This window comes from Triturus cristatus, chromosome 2_1 (genome assembly GCF_964204655.1).
Source record: "Triturus cristatus chromosome 2_1, aTriCri1.1, whole genome shotgun sequence".
Lineage (NCBI taxonomy): Eukaryota > Metazoa > Chordata > Amphibia > Caudata > Salamandridae > Triturus > Triturus cristatus.
In genome coordinates this window covers 295,192,828-295,214,482 of record NC_140581.1, presented here as the reverse complement: position 1 = coordinate 295,214,482, position 21,655 = coordinate 295,192,828, and positions in this window count along the sequence as shown.

Here is a 21,655-nt window from a genome sequence, read left to right as displayed (position 1 = left end):
TAGATGTGACAGAATCAGGGTATTGACACTCCAGACATCTGCTGCAAGTTGAAAGTTGTCAAAAGTACTGATTAGGACCACTGACCAACAGCAGGTTATTATTGTTTAAAAATGTACACAGTGAGAGGGGTGCATGTGATTATATGGTGTCCACTCATTAAATTACATCAGCTTTTTCCATTGAATGCTCATTCATGTTATTTAGCTTTTTCCTATATCTGTTGAACCATTATCCATGATTCCTTATTTTCACTTAACATGGTACTACATTTTTGTATTATTATTGTACAAAACTAAAGCACTAATTGGGATTGATGGTGGTCAGCCACGGGTAATAAGGTCACTAAAGGGCTTGGTCCAGACAATGATTTCAATAATGTAATCCTGAGAATAACTTCTGTTAGCTAGGGCACAGAGCAGACAGACTTACCAAAGGAGAACTAGAGCTGTGAAGTTTTAAAGAGGTAAGAAAAAAGTGCCAAGAAAATGTAAAGCCCCAATCAGAAGTCACCGATCATGATTTTCCAGGGCCTAGGTGCAATTTCAGGCTGATCACAAGGGCCGGCTTTGACGCTAGTGGTGCCCGGTGCAACAATCTTTGGTGCCATCTCACCAATGACCTTCTCCATGGATTCCCTCACTACCACCCTCCAGCACTGCCCTTACTCTCTCCACAGTCCCTCTCCCACATGTATTTCAAATGTTTTATAGAGCTACTTATACCAGTGTTGGGTGCCACAGAACTTTATATGACACACACATTATTGAGAGGCAATGAATCATACATGTGTAAACCGATGGATAGTAAATGTTACATAAGACAATGAGTAGAACAAGGTTTAAGATTCATATGTCATCAACACTTGTAGGCAGTATATATTAAGACAATTTTGCCTGGGGAAGCATCCAACTCTAGTCCTATAACGTAACACAGTGACTGAGGTTGGCTTTACTAATAACAATTTATTTCTACCCAAATAAACCCTTTTCAGCAACGTTAGGATAATGAAAGATGGGAAAAACATTACCTTCTAACCTATACCATGCAGTTTGCATGCAGCTCTTTGATGACAGTTCATAGCTCACTGTGCTATATTGATTGAAATTTCTGAAATGCAAGCAAGTAAGTCTCTCTGACAAAAACAGTAACCCACTGAGCTATCTGTATAAAATATAATTCCGTGACCTGCATGGTACATGTGCTTTGCAGCAGGCTTATTAACTCCCGGCATTATTTTATTATGAGTCAAAACTGCCACTAGACAAAACTCGATCTCTCTCCAGCAGGAAGATAAATCAATAGCATTATCTGGACATTTTTATTGCTGTTGGAAAATTGCAGCATGCCCTTTTCAACCCATAAAAGCTTTCGAAATACAGTGCCTCCCAAGGTCAGCGGCAGGTGCGGCTACACTGCTCACACCACCCTAAAGACATCCCTGCTGACCATGATGGAGCAGAGGTTGGATACACCAAGCAGGTTCATCCTAGTCAAAGATTTTACATTTGTACTTCATCTTGAAAATGAAATTTGAAATTCTCCAGCAGGTTAAGGTTGCACAATGTATCCAAGGAAGTCTACTTGAAGCTGAGTAGCCACTGTGTGAGGTCCCACTGAAGATGTTGGTTTTGGTGGAAAGGTTTAAATTTCACACCCATGGGAGGCCTCTCATTTATGGAATACTTTTCGCACCCTCGCCATTTTGAGAAATCAATGTTCAGACTAAGGGCCTTATTATGAGTACGGCAGACCTGGGGCTGCTGTACTCGCGGTGGCAGTATGACTCCCACCACACTGGCGGTCCGACCACCGTTATACGATGGTGGTGGTCTGCCATGGTGGTGCCAATTCCAGCACCGCGGTGCAGATTACAACCTGCCTTTCCATTAAGCATTTCATGCGGGGGACCCTGCCATGAAATGCTTGGCAGAAAGGCGTGGAAAGGGGCACCCAACAGGGCCCTTGGGAAAATCTGCCTTTGGGTGGGTGTGGGGGACACATGATGTGCCCCCTCATGCTGTGTGGCATGCACGACATGGTGTATACCACACCATGCACGAACGTGCCATAGGCTCTGTTACGGCAGCAGTATGCTTTTTAGGCTGTCCTATGAGCCTAACATACCCATCGCCGTGACACCGCCGGCTCGCCCTGGATTCAAGTCATAATCCGGTGAGTGGGTTCACCACGGACTTGGCATTTTTCCTGGGCCTGCTGCAGTGTCAGCTCTGCAGGGAAACCTCCAAATTCGTAATAAGGTCCTACATTTCTACCTTTCCCATTTTTAAATACCATGCACTTTATGTTGCGGGCTACAAGACCTACATGGTAGTGAATAGGGCCTTATTATGACTACAGCGGTCCATCAGATCCCGTAACCTCGGTGGCAGTGGGGGCAATGCCATACCGGTGGTCCAACCGCCCCATTACAACTTGAACAGTCAGACCGCTTTGGCACCGTCGCAACCACCAGGGATCAGAGGCGTTGTTGCAGCGGTCTTGAGGCTGCAATATGCTTGGCGAGGCAGCTGCAGCCCGCCAAGCAGATTATGAGTTTACTCAGTCACACTTTTCATAGCGGTGTAACCGTTATGAAAAGTGTGGCTGTGAGAAAACAAAGGGGGTCCTACTGGGCCCCCTTGTGCCTCAGCACTAAGGGGTCTGACAGTCCATGCCCTGCAGGACCTACCTTTTAATCTCCTATTGCGTTGAGTTTTATAAAGGTACCGCCATGGGACCGCCAAAGAACTGCCCACCAGTGACTTTAAAAGTTGTACTCTGCTGGGCGGTTTTTCATGGCTTTTGCGGTATTGGAGTGAGGCGGGGGTGTGGCGGCTCGCTTCGCACCTGCCAAAGTCATAATAAGGCCCTGCATGATTAAAAGGAAGGGTTTTCCCATATCTAAAAGGTCAAGTTGTAACAGTCATGCTACAATGGCAAGACTGAAGCCATGTTTTTCTTTTACATTGGTGGATGGCACAATACGTAATGCAGTCCAGGGTGACAATCAACTTTCATTGCTATACCTGTAGTTTCTACAACATATACTATGGCTTTACAAGAGAGTTAAATAGCGCAGTCAAGGATTGTGACAAATTGGGTTGTTGGTTGAGAGGGGTGAAACCCTACTCAAGCAACAACCATAATCCTTGTGAGGGTATCCACAAAAGGTCACCAAATTAACCTGTGTTTAACCATCTGGTAGCTCGGCACAAAAGCAGTTAGGCTTACTTAGAGGCAATGTCCAAAGTATTTATGTAGCACTCAAAAAGTAATAAAGTGAAAAGACAACACAAGGATAAATTCCACAACATTTTAGAAAAATAGAGTAAAATGTAATAAATTATTTGACACCAAAATGACAAAATTCCAATCAGTAGAACCGGAGATATGCAATTAAAAATTGTTTCAGGGAAGTATAGCGCCTAAAAGCACAAAGCACCACTTGCAGTTATCTGGTCATGCAAGACTGGGAGAAAGTCAAAAGTTCACAAAGTGAAAATAGCAGGTTGGGCACTCTGGATGGTTGTCTCTGTAGTGCGAATGTCTTGTTGGGGCCTCGTGGACAGTCATAGCTGGAGATTCACGTTGGAGGTTACCGGGGTTGTCAATGCTATAGTGTGAAATGCAGATCTTGCATTGCTGGTCATCACTGGTGGTTGTTTAGCACAAAGAGTCAGGTTCACTGGACCATCACATCAGCGGTCAGCATAAGTGGGAAGATCTTGGCATGAAGAGGCCCTTTCGTGGTTATGAAGAGCCCAAAACCTTGGGATTTCTTCTGTTCTTTGAGGAGGAGCTCAACTGATGCCACACCAAGGGTCCAGGACCTGGTAGGAGCCTCTTAGGGATCAGGAACTCACTACATCAGATGACAGCAAGTTTCAGGTAGGTCCAGTTGCAGGTCCAGGCAGATCAGCTGGGAAGTTGCTGGCAGGTCACTGGAACTTGTTATGTCCCTTAGCTCAGAACAGGAGATAAGTCAGCTGACCCTTGAAGTCACTTTAGCCTTGGATGAAGGGAACAGACCCAGTCTTCCTTCTCAGGAAGCAAGGCAGGCACATAAGCAGCTGGTTCACAGGTCCATAGGTCCAGGAGTGTACTCAGGAGTGGGTCTGATGAAGATCCGCACGGCCAAGGTTCAAACCCCCCTTTAGGCCATATAGACGGGTTGAAACGTCGACGCCCCCAGTTTATTAGCCTGGGACACGTCACTCCCCCACGTGCTATACTATAATTGTCTTCTAGTTCAATTTGTAAATGTATAATTCAGTTTTCATACTCTGAAACGTGACCAGGCCCTATAGGACGGTGATTGATAACCAGTCCAGTATTGAATTTTGCCAATTTCCTTATGTCACTACCCTCTGAATTCTTTCTTTCTTCACTCATTCACCCTTAAGCACCCTTGCTACATGCACGTTCCCTCTGCAGCAACCTTGACTACAACAATTGTCCAAGTAAAAACTATAAGAAAATAAATGTATGGTGATTTTGATTTTGTTTTGTTGCATTTTTTGGTTTATGTTGAATTTTGTATTTAATACCGAGAGCTATCAAATTTATTCTCTTCAGCTCATAACTAAGTGAATGATATCACTGTGTAAGGGCCTATAGCCCCTTCTGGTAATAAAGGTCCAGGACCATTGTTTTTTGTATCATAATTACACCCAGGTCCTTGACTATTGGGTTACCCCATTTTTGTAATGGCCACATGCTGCAATGGCAGACCTCAACCATGTTTTAAAGGTCGAATATAGTTGGTTGCATAGTGAGTGTGTAGGAAATTGGGTTACTTGTTGCAAGGGTGAACTCTTGCTCAAGCAGCAACTACAATTCTTGTCAGAGTCAAACACAAGCAAACCCCAAATTAACTAGTGCTTAACCCTCAAGTAACTTGGCACAAAGAAGTCGGGCGTAACTTAGAGGCAATGTGTAAAGTACTTTAAACAATAATAATGTGTTAATACAGCACAACAAAATTTCGAAACCATTTTAGGAAAATATAGTAAAATGTTGTACATTATCACAACATCAAAAATCCAATCAGTAGAATCAGAATTATGCAATTTTAAAGATTTAAATGAAACTAGTGCCTAGAAGCAACAACTGTAGTTATCTGGTCATGCTGGACCGGCGCAAAGTCACAAGTTAAGGATGACAGCAATGAAGTGCGGGTCAGAGACAGGGACCAAGTTTTCCCTCTGAACAAAGTTCCTTTAATCCGGGTTGTGGAGCGTTGCAAGATCCCTCATTGAGGATGTGTAATGACGTGGAAGTTCTGATGAGCTGTAGGCTGAGATGTGAGGTCCTGCATTCAGGGTGTGTTGTGCAGGGGTGGTTCCGATTAAGTCGTCATTCAGATTTGTGTTGCGGGGTGCAGCGTCATCATTAAGTATGCCGTCGACAGAGGCATGCAATGCAAAATCTCTGTTGGGAATGCGTCGAGCAGCGGCAGTGCCGAGAGGCTGCTGACTGCGATGCAAGGTAGTACGCTGGAGATGTGTTGTGCAGTGGCACCTCCGATGTGGAGCTGTGAGATGCATCGGGCTGCGTCCGTGCTCACCAAAAGACCACAGCTGGGCTGCCAGAGCACCTTCGGGCCCACTTCCAAGGGTCCAGGACTGGGATGGCACCACTTGGGGACAAAACGTACAGCAGGCAGAGTCCATGTGCTTAGTTCCTGATGGTTGGAGCCTTTTCTGTCCCTGAGGCTCTTATCAGAAGGCTAGTCAACTAGCCCTTGGAATCAGTCTGGTAGTCCTGGGTTCAAGATGCAGGTCCAGTCCTTTAACTCAGGCAGCTGGGCAGTAGAGTAGCAGGGCAGCAGAATAGCAGTCTGTAGGAAAGTTGGATCTGCTTTCATAGTTACCCCCACTTTTTGCTGGTGTCAGTATATTTTCTGCTAATCAGGACCCCATCCACTGTGCTTTCTCCCTAAATTTGTTATGGTAAGTACTTTGGTTTTTTCACAATTGGCTATGGGTGTACCCTTCTGAGTCCCTAGTATAGGGTACTAAGGTACCCAGTGCATTGGTGCGCCGGTGATCTCCCATGGGCTGTGGCATGTATTATGCCACCCATGAGAGGCCACTCAATCTGTCACTACTGACCTGCCATTGCAGCCTTTGAAAGTTGGTGCTGGCACCACTTATGACAGATATTATTTTCCTTATATCCGAGGTCACTACAGTATCAGTAACCTCTAAGACAGGCCTTTCAATCCTAAAGGTAGGGTGCTTGGTTATAAGAGTGAGGGTGCCTATGCGTGAGCAGGACACCCCTACAAACCCCGGAGTTGATTCTCCAGGCTTTGGAAGTGTGATCAGCCATTTTAATGCATATGGTGGACATCAGTCATTACGAGATGTCTAACTATATAGTGGCTGCACCAAACCTGGTCATGTTTGGTATCAAATACGTCAGATCATACCCTAACACCGATTCCAGTGTTCAAAGTATGATCCCATGTACTGGGGGCTCCCTTTGGGTACCCCCCTGTACTCCCGGTTACAGCCTTTCAGGGTATGACAGAAACCTAGTGCTGCTGCCAACACAGACATGATTCTGCCCTCCAGCTGATGAGCCATGCTCAAGCAGGGGAAGGTAGAACAATAGGTTTCCTGTCGCAGGGAGGTGTGATCACCTCCCCAGACAGGACTTAGTGTATTGGGTTAGGTGGGGGCGCTTGCCAGCACTGCTAGACTGCTTTGAAGGGCATGTTTGGTGCCCTCCTTGCATACTCTAGTTAGAACCAGTTGTGGCAACCCTTGGCTCCTGCTCTGCCGTGAAACTGGACAAAGGACATGAGAGTATCCTCCCCTCTGTCCAACCCGTCCTCTGGGAGGGACCCCTGAGTAGCCCTAACCCTTTTCTTAGGGAATAAAAGGCCTTACCTGTGGGTGGGTCCTCAGATTCATCACAGGACAAGACTCAAGCCTGAAACCACGTCACTCTTTGACAGTCTGGACACTTGGACTTCTCTGGACTTCACCTGGAACCGAGACTGCCTCAAGAAAGACTCCTGCTGCTCCTAGTCTCACTGTTCTGCAAGTCTTCTTCGTAGTCTGTCTCTGTGCCTCTTCTTGGATCTTCAACAGAACTGTGGACATCACGGACACCCAAAGTAATTTCCCTTGGAGTGAAGGATTCACTCCCCTGCATCTCCAGGCACTATAACAAAGCAGACCGGTATGCTGCTCCTGACGTCCCACAGACTTCAAAAGGCTCAGCAACATATGTGTTGGTTCCACAACTCCCTCGAGGCTTGACCTGTACCTCTCTAAAATTTTGAGGCCAGCATCCATCATCGAAACCACTGGGACCAAGCCCCTGTTCAGAGATCTTTGGACAAGAAGCTCCAGCACCTTTTCCTGCCAAGATCGTCGTTTTCCCCACATCCTCTGCACTGTGGGCCTTTATCTTTGCTGAGCTGCTTGAGGTTCCCCTGGGACTCCTGTGCCTTTGACCTGTGGGTCCTCTCTTGGGACTCCTCCTGCTTCAGTTGGCTCCCCTACATGCACCGGGCCTGCTCTGACTCTCCTGCACTTGGAGAGTCCCGTGGACCTTGCTGGTCCCAACATTGCTCCTTCATCATTTTCCACGCCTGTTGCTGCTGCCAAAGCTTGTTGGTGCTCCCAACAAACACTGACCCCTTGGTTCTTGACTTCCAAACATGGGACAGCTCTTGCATGGGTCCTGGTCTTCCTCAGCATCGCCTGGTCCCCACAGCTGCAATGACAAAGTCACCATCAGCACTCCTACATCTTCTGTCATCGGCTGGCATTATTTTTCGGTGCCTCCTGGTCACCTCCGAGTGGCATAGGCTCTTTCCCCTCTACTTACAGGTTCTTCTAGTCGAGAATCCACCCTTGAATTCCACCGTACTCTTACACCTTCTTCATCAGCGGCATTTTTTCTGAAGTCCTCCATTGTTGTCCACGGCGAATTTCGATGTCACTTCGCACCTATGCACCTGGCTTCCCTGGTGTAGGTATCCTGGTTCCTGGGATATCCACAAGTGGGGTGACTTCCCAACATTCTGTCTTCCACGGGGATTTTTCAGTGTCCACTGGGAAGGGTCCTTCTTCTTGAAAACAGCGTCTTTCCCAGTGACTTCTATTGAGTACACAGCTGTGCTCCCACCCTGCACACAGCCTCCACGGGGTTCCTGGTTACTTACCTTGGGTGGTTCCTTGCTCCCCAGCTCTTCTGAAACTCCTGGTCCAAGTCCTGACTTCGGTCGCAGTTTGCATTCCACTTTCTTAGTATGTGGTATGGTCTCCCTCTGGAGACCACTGTGAAATGTGCTTACTTACCTCATGCAATTGACGTTTTCTTGTGTATTTGTGTTGATATCTCCGGCTAGAAGATATACTAATGTGTTAGTGAGTGTTGTTTTGTGTAATAAGTAGACATATTTTTATAACTACACTGCATGTATCTTTTTCATTTAACCAACACTACATGATTAGAGCTGATAAAACAAGCTGCTCAACACTCCTTCTGGACTAAGCCTGAAGGCTGCTCTCCACAGCTACGCAGCCACTTAGAGAACTTTCAATGGTTGACTCAGACTACTAACATCACCATAAGTGCTGTTTGGATTAGTGCAAGGTGCTTCACTTCAATAAGTGTGCACTATATACTAAGCCAGGCCCCTATACAGTCCTTGCAACAGAGCAGTGCAGCAGTCCTTGTGAGTTTTCCACAGGTACAGAAGTGTACTGAAGAGCTGGGTCTGTGGATCAAATATTTATACTTGGTGGCAGCTTTGAAGTAGGAGAAGGATCTGGAGGCTCCCAACCCAAGAGGTGTTTGGAATTTCCTTCCTCCCTGCACTGGTCCCAGCCTGTCTATGGGTGCAAAAGACTAGTGCCAAAAAACTAGTGTCTTTGTCATGTTCAAATGGGTGTTTGGAAAAAATATCGAATCAAAAATATCAAGCAACATAAATATTGTGGCAAGAATATCGTTTTACATTAATATTGTTTTCTTTAATTATATTGTCAAAAATATTGTTTTAGGTGTTAAAATATTGATGTATTCACTATCCATGTAGTTTATGTCATCGGTACCAATATCGTTTTTAGTAGTGTCGCCATGAAAATGCTGTCGGAAAGGGACTTTGGGTGCCCCTAGCAGGGCCCCCTCAACCATGGGCTCTGCTATGTAACACATGGTGCCTGGCACATGGTGGATATATGTTTAAAAAAATCCCTTTTTCTATTGCGGCTTGTGTTGTGGCACATTTACTAGGCTGCAGCACCAGCCGCAATAGAAAGAGGATGTGTCCGTCCTCCTAGGTCGCATGCTAAGCTGGTGGGTGGGACCTCCGACTACTTGTCGAGTGGTTACAATCCCGCTACGATGCCGGGCGGATGCTCTTCAGACCACCATCATAATAAGGACCTTTATATTGGAGTGGGAATAGTAAATTGAACCCTTTTGGTGTCCAGCACCTTCCCCGAGTTAAGTCATATTAGAGTGGGAATAGTAAATGTTTCCCCTTTAGTGTCCAATTCCTTCTTGAGTTGATTTATATCGGATTGGGAATTGAAAATGGTGCCCCTTTAGTGTCCATCCCCTTCCTTGAGTTAGTTTATATTGGAGAGGGAATAGTAAATGTTGCCCCTTTAGTGTCCAACACTTTCCCTCACTTAAGTGTGTATAGTGAGTATAAACCATTAAGGCACTAATTACAATGCTGTCATTGTGGTAAAGAATAGTCGGCGGTCCTGATCACCATATTAGGATCCAACCACCATGGAGGCGGTAGGAAACATGCCTCTTTGCATTGAGACTTCTACTGCAGCCCGGAAAAGGGCTGCAGCACAAGCCTCAATGCCAAAAAGCATGTTTTTAAACATCCCTGCACTCTCAGAGGTGCCTGCCACATGGGGCATGGATGTTTGCGGGGCACCTGTGGTGGCCCCCTGGCCTCAAAGCGGACGGAGTCCGCGGAGGGACGGGGGCCTGCTAGGGGCCCCAATGTCTGTTTCTGAGTTTTTCAATGGCAGACAGACCTCCTTTGAAAGGCCGTCAGAAAGGACCATTGTAATCCCTACAGTGGTACCTGAGATGGCACCGCCCTCATTGTAGGGACTATATTTCGACTGTCGGAAGGACAGGCTCCTTGAGCCCGTTGGAACCACAGCAGGTGGTCCCGCACCCATGCGTTCCGACAGACTGCATTCTAATGCGGCGATCTGACCGCTGCTTCACATGTTGGTGGGACCAATTCTGATGTGCCATTGGTGTCGGTCTCACTGACAGCCTAATGAGGTCTTAAATGTTTTAAATATGTGTTTAGTTTCTTTGTAGTGAAAGGGGAATAGTAAGTTTGATGTTTGTAGTGTGAATTTGTTTATAGCTGTGTGAAAAATACACATATATATTTATTAATATTTTATTTAAACAAAAATAACACTTATTGCAAGATTCTAGAAGTTTATTACATAAAAGGTAGTCTGTTTTTATGTAAACACATACAAAATAATAGTCTTGATTATATTTTCCATAATATACATTTTAAGTTTTTGGGGCACTTTGTACATTTATTTAATATATTTTTTAAACTGTTTTACATACATATTGAAAGTATTATTCAAACATAAATATTATAAGTATATATTAAATCATTTTATATATGGTAGAATAATAATTAATGTATATGTTACAATGTTTGTAGTACTTTTTGCAACATTGCTGTCCATGTGTAATATTTTTAAACATTATCTTAAACATTTTACTAACATTTTTGCTATTTTTCCCATTCATTGCAATATATAGATTTTTTATTAGGCGGCCATTTTTCAACCGCTAACTATATTCAGTACTCTATTGGTGTTCTTTTGGGTTGTTCTGGAAGAAAGAAGTTGCAGTTGGGTGCTGCTATTCATCGGTAAAAGTAAGTAAATATTTTGTATTTTGGAAATGGAAAGTATTTTCTAGTCTAAGTTATGACTAACATAGGTATAATTTAATAGCATGTATGTATTAAGTGTTTTGTTACAGGTTTGCGTTTCTATGTGTTCTAAGGGAAGTTGAACGTTCTGTTTTTTTAATAAGGAAATCTGAATTTTATTTTTTATAAACCAATTTTTTAATATAGATTTCCTTGTTTTTCACATTTTCTGAAGTGTTTTTTTTTAAATATCTTTTTGGTGATTTTTATGGAACTTACAGACTGTGTATTGCTTGAAGGGATTGCTTTTGCTTTTTCTAGATTTTTGCATTTTTTGGGGGGGCTTTTTATTACCATTTTAAGTACTTTTTGCTAGGCTACTATATTTTACTACGTAGATTTAGACAGAGATCAGCAGCAACAAAATTGTAAGTTTAATTTATACATTTATTGTGGGTGGGAAATGTGATATGATTGAAAAATTGTTATGTGGATGTATTTAACATTTTGTTTTGTTGAAAATATGTGCTGTATTTATTTTATTATGTATACTAAGTTTATTAGTTATTTTTATTTGTTTAATAGTCTAATATATTTTTTTAATTCTCTTAGTAATATTCTTAATGCATCAGTGAATACTCCTAATGTTAGTATTATTTGTTCTCTGAATTAATAATAATATTTTACCAAAATATAGATTTTATTTTTCTAGTGTAGTACATTGCACTTTCTGAGGTTTGTGGTAGGTTGTATATGTGTCTTATAGGATAGATTTGGCTATTATTTCTAAGCAGTCTACTCATTTGTTAATTATAAATATCCTTACTTTGTTTTGTAGCATCTCATACATTTTTTTCATGTGTTTACTTATTTTAGGGCAGCTATCCGTAATTGACGGTTCTATTCTAAGTTCTTGGTAGCTTTGTTCTTTTTATAAGGCGTCTAGTAATTTGAATAGTGTAGGTTGAGTTCTGTCTAGTGTGCATTGGAAGGCATTATGCCATCCTTCCACTGTGTTGTTTGTTGTTGCTTCCTGTGCCAAGGTGCTGTCATAGACATTCCACCAGGGTATCTGGAATTTTGGTTGGCGGCTGTGTCCTGACATATGCACTCAACCCATGTGTCCTCGAAGTAATCCATTAGGAGAGTACGTTTTTCTTCATTATTTTGATAATAGGAGCTTTCTATTAAGATGTTGTGACGGTTGACTATTTCTCTGACAGGGAAGTAGGCTAGTACCTCAAAGGAAAATTCACTATTCATGGCGTATTCAACACTTAGGCCCTGATTATGCTCTTTTTGCTCTGACCACTAGGCCGCAGCACCGGCGGTCTGGAGAATGCCACCAAGCCAGCGGTATCCTGACCGCTGCATTTGGAATTATCCGCTGAGCATGCTTTGGCTCACAGAGAGAGCCTGGAGGGAATGCTGCCACACTGCAGCACCTGCACTGTTGCCGTGCATCATGTCATGAATGGCACACATTGCACGCACAGCAGTGCAGGCATTGGGGGGCATAACTTGTGTCCCCAGTTACAATTTCCAATGGGTTAAAACACCTGGGGTCCCTGTTTGGGGCACCTTCCCTTCCTTTACGCCAACCTTTACATGGCTGGGTCCCAGCCAAGAAAATGTCGGAAAAAGGCAGGTTGTTATCAGCACAGCTGTGCTGGCATCAGCATTGGCACCGGCTCCATGGCCCGCTGTTTTCTCAACTGCCGCTGCCGCGTGACCCAAGATCCTGGCGGTGGCAGCAGTCTTGTGGTGATCTGACCACCATGCTCATAATTGTGCGTTCATACCACAGAGGAGGCGGTGATCGGCCCGCTACAGACGGTACGGTGGTGTTGGGACCGTGGTACTCGTAATTAGCCGCTTGGTGCAGATTTCTTTAGGAGATGCCTTATACTTTGATTAAAATGGGAATAACATAAGAAGATGGCCGCCACGGAGGAGCTCGTCTGAGGAGCTCCGGGACGTGGGATTCACCTTTAGGTGGTTATCCCTGTGTATCCCGGTCTCTTGCCATACATCCTCCCCTCTTCGGAGCACCCTAGAGTTGGGCGGGTGGTCGCCATCGCAGCGACCTGCTCTTACCTATTTGCGCAGCCCTCCAGCAGGATCCGTCACGGAGGCTTGATCCCGTGACCTCCGGCGCTGCGTCTATCAGCCGTCCCTGGGATGGGGCGGCGGCCCGATTGCTGATTGCGGTGACCGGAAGGCTGGAGCCACTCGTTGCTTTCCCATGGCTGAGAAGCGGTGGACCCCTGGACCGCGGGTGGCGCTGATACACTTTCGGCGCCGGGAGGCGTTGGCGTTTGCCTCTCGCTCTTGCCGCTGCCCTGGGCTGCCTCTTCACGGCGGGAGCCCGTCATGCTCGTACACAGGTGGGGTATCCCTTGCTATTTGTTCCCCCCCCTCCGCCTTGCAGTTTCTCACATTGCGGGTGATCGAAGGGGACCGGGGTCTGTCTGTTGATATCGCCGGGAGAGTCTGAGAGTCTGAACGCTGTATGGTGGGACGCGCTCTGCTCATTGCTTTGACCACATTGTTGACACCTGGGCATTGCGTGAGGCTGCACTTATGAAACGGTGTCTTTCTGCTCCCATGACTACATGAAGCAATTTTTGCCACTTTCTTTTGTCTGGGGTCCTGATTGCCCCTGTTTGCGGCGACCATCTTATTTCGGTGATGGTGCTGGCTACTCCTCCTCCCTGATCCCTCTGTTCAGACGATCTTGGAAACAGAAAGGAGCCGTCTCATTCGTCACCAGTTTAGCTTGGTGGCCATCTTGGATTGGGATGTTGTTCTAATAGCCATTCATAGTTTGGTGGCCATCTTGGAATGGGAAGTGAAGTCGAATGAATACCCATACATATTGACTGTGCTTATTAAGATTCAATCGCCTGGAGAGTCAGAGCGCTGTTGGCGGGGCGCGCTCTGCTCATTGCTCTGATTGCATTATTGGTGCCTGAGTATTGCTTGAGGCTGCACTTGAACGGTTCTTGTTGCCCCCATGGCTTCCGGAAGAATTCTTTGCCACTTTGTGTTTTTGATCTGGGGTCCTGATTGCCCCTGTTTATGACGACCGTCTTATTCCTGTGAGGTAGCTGGCGACCCGTCCTCCCTGGTCCTTCTGTTCAGAATATCTTGGAAACAGAAAGGAGCCGGCTCAATCGTCACCAGCTTAGTGTGGTGGCCATCTTGGAATGGGTTGCTGTTCTTATAGACATTCATATTTTGGTGGCCATCGTGGAATTGGAAGTGAAGGTGAAGGAATACCCATACATATTGGCTGTGCATATTAAGAGAAAATTAATTTCCTCACCCCTGCCTTTGGTTTGCCTTCGAGAGTGGTCTTACTGTCGACGCCAACTGACACAGCTTTTTGGTTAGTTGTCTTCCCACTCTATGGGGCCAGATTTCCTCACGCTATCACCATCCTCTCCCCACCATCAATTCATATCCTTGGCTCAATAGTCACTTTCCTCACAATGGTTCTGATTCCGGATCCCTCTGGTTCCAAAGCTTCTATCATCAACTACCCACCCAACTTATCGAAAAATGCGGCCAAGAAATATAAACATCACCTTCTTAAGGCCTGGCCCGAAACTTTAATCTCTGATGTCTACTTTTCCACTATCAGCGGTACAAAAGTCAATGACCTTATTTTCTACACCAGGAAAAGAGCTTGCTGGCGAAAAGTCTTCTACTCTTTGCTCCGAATAACAAGCGACAGGAAAACACCACATGGTATCAAGCTCACAACAGCCCCTTCGTCCTCTCTCAATGCTAATTCCACCATAACCCTCTATAACAATGGTATCATCCTAATCCAAGCGCCTAATGTCAATCTACTTAAGATAACCAACATCTTCCCGTTACTCAAAACCGCGGCTTCCTCGAAACCCAATGTCACCCAGACACACCCTAAAATCTCTCAGGTCCCGGCGAGTCCACTCCCTGCTACGTTAGGAAGTCCTTTTCCACACCTCCGTCTAAATCATGCTTTACCACCTGTTCACCAAAGAGGGGTCTCATTCCAGGTTGCTGCACCCCAACTATTGAGTCCAGACGCACATCTAGCCAGGACGAGCCTAGCGGGCACTCGAGCAGAGGGTACCCATGATATTCATCTTGCCTTGCCTCCAATCATTGAGTCCTCATCCCAGATTGCTGCACCCCAACTATCGAGTCCTGACGCACATCTAGCCAGCCCGTGCCTATCTGTTCCCCGAATAATGAGCACCCTTGATATGCATCTGGCCTGGCCACCAAGTATTGAGTCATCTTCCCCCAGTCCCCCCACATTGTCTATTAAGAGGCTAGAATCCAAGCAAATGCCCTCCACCGAACATGACCAGTCAACGTCAAGCAATCTGTTGAGTCCTTGTCCTAACCCCCAGCCTAACGATCACTCCCCCCTCACCAAGACACCTTCCTCAATTTTAAAAGCTCTTGGATCTCAGTCAGACTCAGTGGACCATCTTCCTCCACAGGATCTCCTGCCCACCACCTCGGACCTTGCTGATAGTCACCGAGACCTCCCCCTACTGATAGACACCCTTTCACACTCTCCTCCTCTCGCTCAACACACTGATTTGGCGGCTCACCTAGATGAGATTTATTTTCAGTTATACCTTCTAACGTCTGAGCTACATGGCTTGAAAGCCCTCTCAGATGACCTTTTCCCCATGCTAAGATCTTTCCTCACCGCTGCCAACCGGTCCAATGCTCCAACTTGCGATAGATACTCATGGGTCAAGCCTTTACCCTCCTCCATCTTGAGATCCATTCCCCTACCTAATGACTCCTCCCGCCCTAGAAGATATGTGACCTACCTTGCGTCCTCAGAGCTACAGGACCTGCTCAACTCCTACCCTACTTGGTCCAACCCTAACAGGAGCCCGCCGAGACAAATACAGCCCATTCTTTCTAACCCAAATAGAGGACCGCCTGTCAATCCCAGAGGCAGTAATAAGGCCAACCTCACTCACGTGAATATCACCCAGACTCCTCCTTCCACAAAGCCACTACAAATTAAATGTGTACTTCTAAATTGCAGATCAGCCAGTAAACACGCCACTGATATCTTCGATCTCATACAACACTTGGACTTAGACGTTATCATCCTCATTGAAACTTGGTTAAATCCCGCTTCCACTCTGATTCTCGACATCCTAGTACCTCCCACTCATGATATTATTAGGTTAGATAGAGTTGGGAAACTGGGTGGGGGCTTAGCCTGTATTCATAGAAACTCACTTTCGATCTCTCCCGTTGAGTCCTCTGCGCCCTCCTCTTGTGAATATCTTTGTCTCAACATCTCAAGTAAGAACCTACCAGTCTGCAAACTCCACACTTTCTACCACCCCCCTGGAGACAATCTCCCCTTCATTGAGGAATTATTTGAAATCATTTCTAGCAATGTAGACTCAGCCGTGCCCCAAATCTTCCTCGGTGACTTTAATCTGCACTGGGCAAACTCCATAGACCCTGCAGTTTCAAGCCTTAAAGCCTTTCTAAATGATCAGGATCTGACCCAGCACTGTGACCAACCAACCCATAATAAAGGAAAAATTCTTGACCTCATTATTTCGAAGGGGCAAACCGTCTCATTGGATTCTATTACCCCATGTGACTGGTCTGCCCACCACTACATCCTTTTTTTTATCAACAAGGAGGTACAGTTATGGAGGGCCCAACCAACAAAATCAAAGATATGGAAAAGGGACCTCAGACTAGTAAATCATGTTGAGCTAGCAGCCCTCTGTACATCGGCCCTTGACGCTCATGCGGACTTGACGGAGGTGCAGTTACTCACTGACTCCTATAATGTGACCATCTCCAACATCATGAATGACATTGCTCCACTCAAACACAAAAATGCCTCCTCCAAAATATCCAAACCATGGTTTAATGAAAACCTAAACACGGAACGTCGCAATCTTAGGGCAGCTGAATGCTCCTGGAGATCGAATCCCTCCACGCACCAACTTAAACTCCTAAGAGACGCTAGGAGCGTTTACTACAAACAAATCAGGAACGCCAAGTCTAATTATTTCAGACACCAATTAGATCAAGCGGCAAACCGCCCTAAGAAACTTTTCGAATTGGTCAAACAACAATCAATTGTAGGTCCTAACCTATCGGAACCTGGAAGCAGTCCACCCTCATGTGACGATCTCGCCTCTTTCTTCATTGAGAAATCTAAACTCATATCATCCGACCTCGCTGCTAAGAATACTGGTCTCCTTTCCTCCAGGGCAGCCTCTTCACCTGTCCTCTTTGAAAAGCTCAACTCTACCCCCCTGATCCCTAAGAACAATGCGGCCTGGGACACCTTTACCCCGCTCAGTGAACAAGACATCAAAAAGATTCTCCTGAATATCAACCCTTCCAATCACTTCAGTGACCTGTTACCCCCATCCATTTTCAAGGAAATCAAGAACGCACTCATCCCCACCTGGACAAGGATTGTAAACGCGTCTCTGTCACAAGGCACAATCCCTGAGTGCTTAAAAGCCGCCCAAGTATCCCCCATACTAAAAAAACCTAATGCAGATAGGACTGACCTCCACAATTTCCGACCTATCTCCAACATACCCACCCTTGCGAAACTCCTTGAAAAATGCGTTCAATTCCAACTCTGTGCTCACATTGAGAACTACCAGCTCTTGGACCAACATCAATCTGGCTTTCGGAAGGGGCATAGCACTGAATCGGCACTCATTCTTGTGATTGATGACATTCTAAAGATTCTCGATCAAAATGAATCATGCCTCCTGATCCTTCTTAACCTCTCCTCTGCCTTCGACACGGTCAACCATGACAACCTCTTAACCATCCTGCAAAACAGGATGGGTTTTGGTGATCAGGTGTTACAGTGGTTCTCGTCCTTCCTCCATCACAGATCGCAAAGAGTCAAGGCAAATCACTCTCTCTCCAAGCCCTCGCCTGTTCTCATGGGGGTCCCCCAAGGATCCGCTTTATCCCCTATCCTCTTCAACCTTTTCTTGGAACCATTAGCTAATGCACTGAACTCCATGGATATTCATTTCCACATGTATGCCGATGACACGCAACTCTACTCGAAAATTTCATCCCCTGAAAACCTAATATCACTCAACTCCATCCTGACGTTTACTCAAAATTGGCTAACTGTGAACCATCTCCTGCTCAACACCTCAAAAACAGAATTCTTGCTCGTCTCCCCTCTGAATTACACCCCCAACCTTGACCTCTGGATGAGTCACCTCACTGCGTTCAACTGCACTCCGCTCATCGTAAACTCTGCCAAATCTCTAGGAGTCACCTTAGACAAGAACCTGAATATGAAAAATCATATCAGCAACACATGTAAAGGAGCAAACCACTTGATAAGGACATTAAGAAACATCAAACCTTTCCTTCCACTTAAGGAGTTCAAGCAGGTGGTTCAAGCGCTTGTCCTACCGAGGCTAGATTACGGCAGTGCTACCCTTTGTGGCCTGCCCAAATACACTCTGGCTCCGCTAAGGGCCTCAATGAATGCTGCTGAGAGATTGGTTACAGGCACCAAACGCAATGAGCCCATTTCGCCAGTCCTAAAATCTCTAAATTGGCTCCCCTATGAAGCACGAATCCAGCTAAAAATTGCCACGATGACACACAAAGCTATCCACTTCAAGACGCCTAGGTATCTGGCGCAAAAACTTGAACTATCTTGTGGTGTAAGAGACTCTAGAAGCGCTACTACCTTACTCTTGAAACCACCTATCCTTAACAAAAAAAGAACCTCTAACAGAGCCTTCTCTGGCGCGGCTCCTAAGATATGGAACTCTCTTCCTCCAGAAATACGCAGAATCACCAGAACAACGGTGTTCAAGCTGGAAGTCAAAAGATTCCTGTTGAATAAACTCCTCCAGTAATTGGACTAAACCCTGGGCCCGTTGACATTGTTCTTTCTTCCTTGTCGTTACACTGTACTGTGCTTAACATATCTTCCATGTGAAGTCTCGTGCACTTTATGATTCTTTTGTGTATTTTACTTGTGATTGTTACGTTATCAGCCTTTCTGTTCTAATGTGATTGTTAAGCGCTCTGATATCCCTTGGGATCTTGTTCGCGCTATATAAAACTTTATATAAATAAATAAATAAATACTTGTATGGCTGTTTGGGGTTATATTTTTTAAGATAGATTGAATCATAGCTTGTTCAAAGTCAATTAAATGTTTGGGAGGTAATCGCTATTTGTTTGCTGTTTAATATGGTTGAGCAGTTTAATGTAGGTACTGCCTTGCTTATAAGGAAGTAGAGCGTAAACGAAAGAAATATTGGTGTGCTGAAATTCACCATGTATGGTGTATAGTTCATGGAAAGGTTTGGGACATATTTTAAAAGTCCCATCCATCATCCACGTTTGATATTGGGACAGTTTTAGTAAGTTGCTAGAGGTAGAGATTAGTACTAGTTTTTTATTATTTCTATTATTATTTAGTAGTAAGGGTTCCTCCCCGTGGGTTTCTATTAGGTGTTTTGGTATGTATATGTTCCTGTATGCTTTAGGGGCAGGTGGGGTGTCGCTAGTGACCTTTTTAGTGCGTGTTTTTAAGTGTTTTAAGATGGATATTGATGGCAATTGGCCTGGTATATGTTCAAGTAGTATATTTTTGAGTATTTGTGTTGTGTGAGTTCTTGAGTACTAATGCTTTCTTCTCTCATATTTGTCAAAACTTCTCTCAGTATTTCTGTGACATTTGGGGATGATTATGCTTTTTAACATAATTACTATTGTTTCTTTAGTGGTTGCTCTCCGATAAAATGCATTGGAATAATATTTCGTACATTTACAATTAATATGTTCAGCAGAAGCATTTTCTTGGCTGTGGGTATATCCCATGTAACATAATACCAGTTTTTCCTTCTGTGATGGTACAAATGTTGTGCCTTCTGTCATTATTTCTTTAATTACTGTAATAATATATATATATATATATATATATATATATATATATATATATAAATGTGATATTTCCTATGGGCCCTATTATGATTACAGCGGTCCTGGGAGCACCGTACTCGCGGTGGTGGTCAGACCACCACCACCACCCCTTCACCCTATTACGAGTGTGGCGGTGGGACCGCCACAAGACTGCCACCTCCACCATTATTATTGATCCCGCTGCGGTGGTTGTCTTCAAAGGGCACTGCTGAGTATATTACGAATTGAATATCCACCCCCCTTTTCATGGCGGGTACCCTGCCATGAAAAGGGTGGCAGACATGCAGGTAAGTGGGCCCTAAGAGGCCGCATCTGAGCATGGGGGTGTGTGTGGGAAGGCACATGTTGTACCACCTGGAATTGGACCATCATTCCTGCATGGTATGGCATGCATGAATTGGTGCATGCCACACCATGCAGGAATATGCCTCAGGCTCTCTTACAGAAACAACAGTTGATGGACAGAATGCAGAACAATATCATACATTCAACCCAGTACAGTGATCTGGGACAAAATCCATAATTTTTTGGCTCACCATGCCATTCCAGTTTGAACCCAGCCATATGCAAATCAGTCTTGACCCTGTGCCTCATGGGAACAGTCCACCCTGAACTGCCAAGCCAGGTCCTCCCTGGACTGGAACCAAGCATCCTAGGACCGGTTTCGGGGTTTCACCCCTCTTCAGCAAGGATAGCCTGATTCCAGTGGCATAGAGAGCACAGGACTCACGTCTGAGCATACCCAACACACTCGGGGTGACAAATGCAAAAACAACAGTTGATGGACAGAATGCAGAACAATGTCATACATTCACCCCAGTACAGCGATCTGGGCCTAAATACCATGCCATTCCAGTTTGAACCCAGCCATATGCAAATCAGTCTTGACCCTGTGCATCGTGGGAACAGTCCAGCCTGAACGGCCAAGCCAGGTCCTCCCTGGACTGGAACCAAGCATCCTTGAACTGGTTTGGGGGTTTCACCCCTCTTCAGCCAGGATAGCCTGATTCCAGTGGCATGGAGAGCACGGGACTAACGTCTGAGCATACCCGTCCCACTCGGGATGACAAATGCCAAAACAACAGTTGATGGACAGAATGCAGAATAATGTCATACATTCACCCCAGTACAGCGATCTGGGCCTAAATCCATCTTTCTTTTGCTCACCATGCCATTCCAGTTTTAACCCAGCCATATGCAAATCAGTCTTGACCCTGTGCCTCATGGGAACAGTCCAGCCTGAACTGCCAAGCCAGGTCCTCCCTGGACTGGAACCAAGCATTCTAGGACCGGTTTCGGGTTTTCACCCCTCTTCAGCCAGGATAGCCTGATTCCAGTGGCATGGAGAGCACGGGACTCATGTCTGAGCATACCCGTCCCACTCGGCAGCAGTATTCTTGTTAGGCTCTCCTATGAGCCTAACATTCCACTGTCATGAGACCACCACAGCACCATCCACCTGCCCTAAATCAAAGCCGTAATCCAGCAGGTAGGCTTGCCTTGGCGGTCTTCCTTGGACCGCGGTGGTGGTGGTCCCAGCCGAAGATCACCAAAGTTGTATTAAGACCCTTAATGTGGTTTATTAATGTACAGTTAAATACACATTTCCTATTTCTTCTCTAAACGTACTTGCATGTTGTTCAGAGAAGTTTTGTGTTGTTGGAGTCTTTTCTTTCAGGACGCTTCTTCCTGAAACAGGTCTTCTTTTCTGTTGGAATAGAAAAAGTAGTTCAATTTGTTGCATGTGGTATATTTTTAATGTT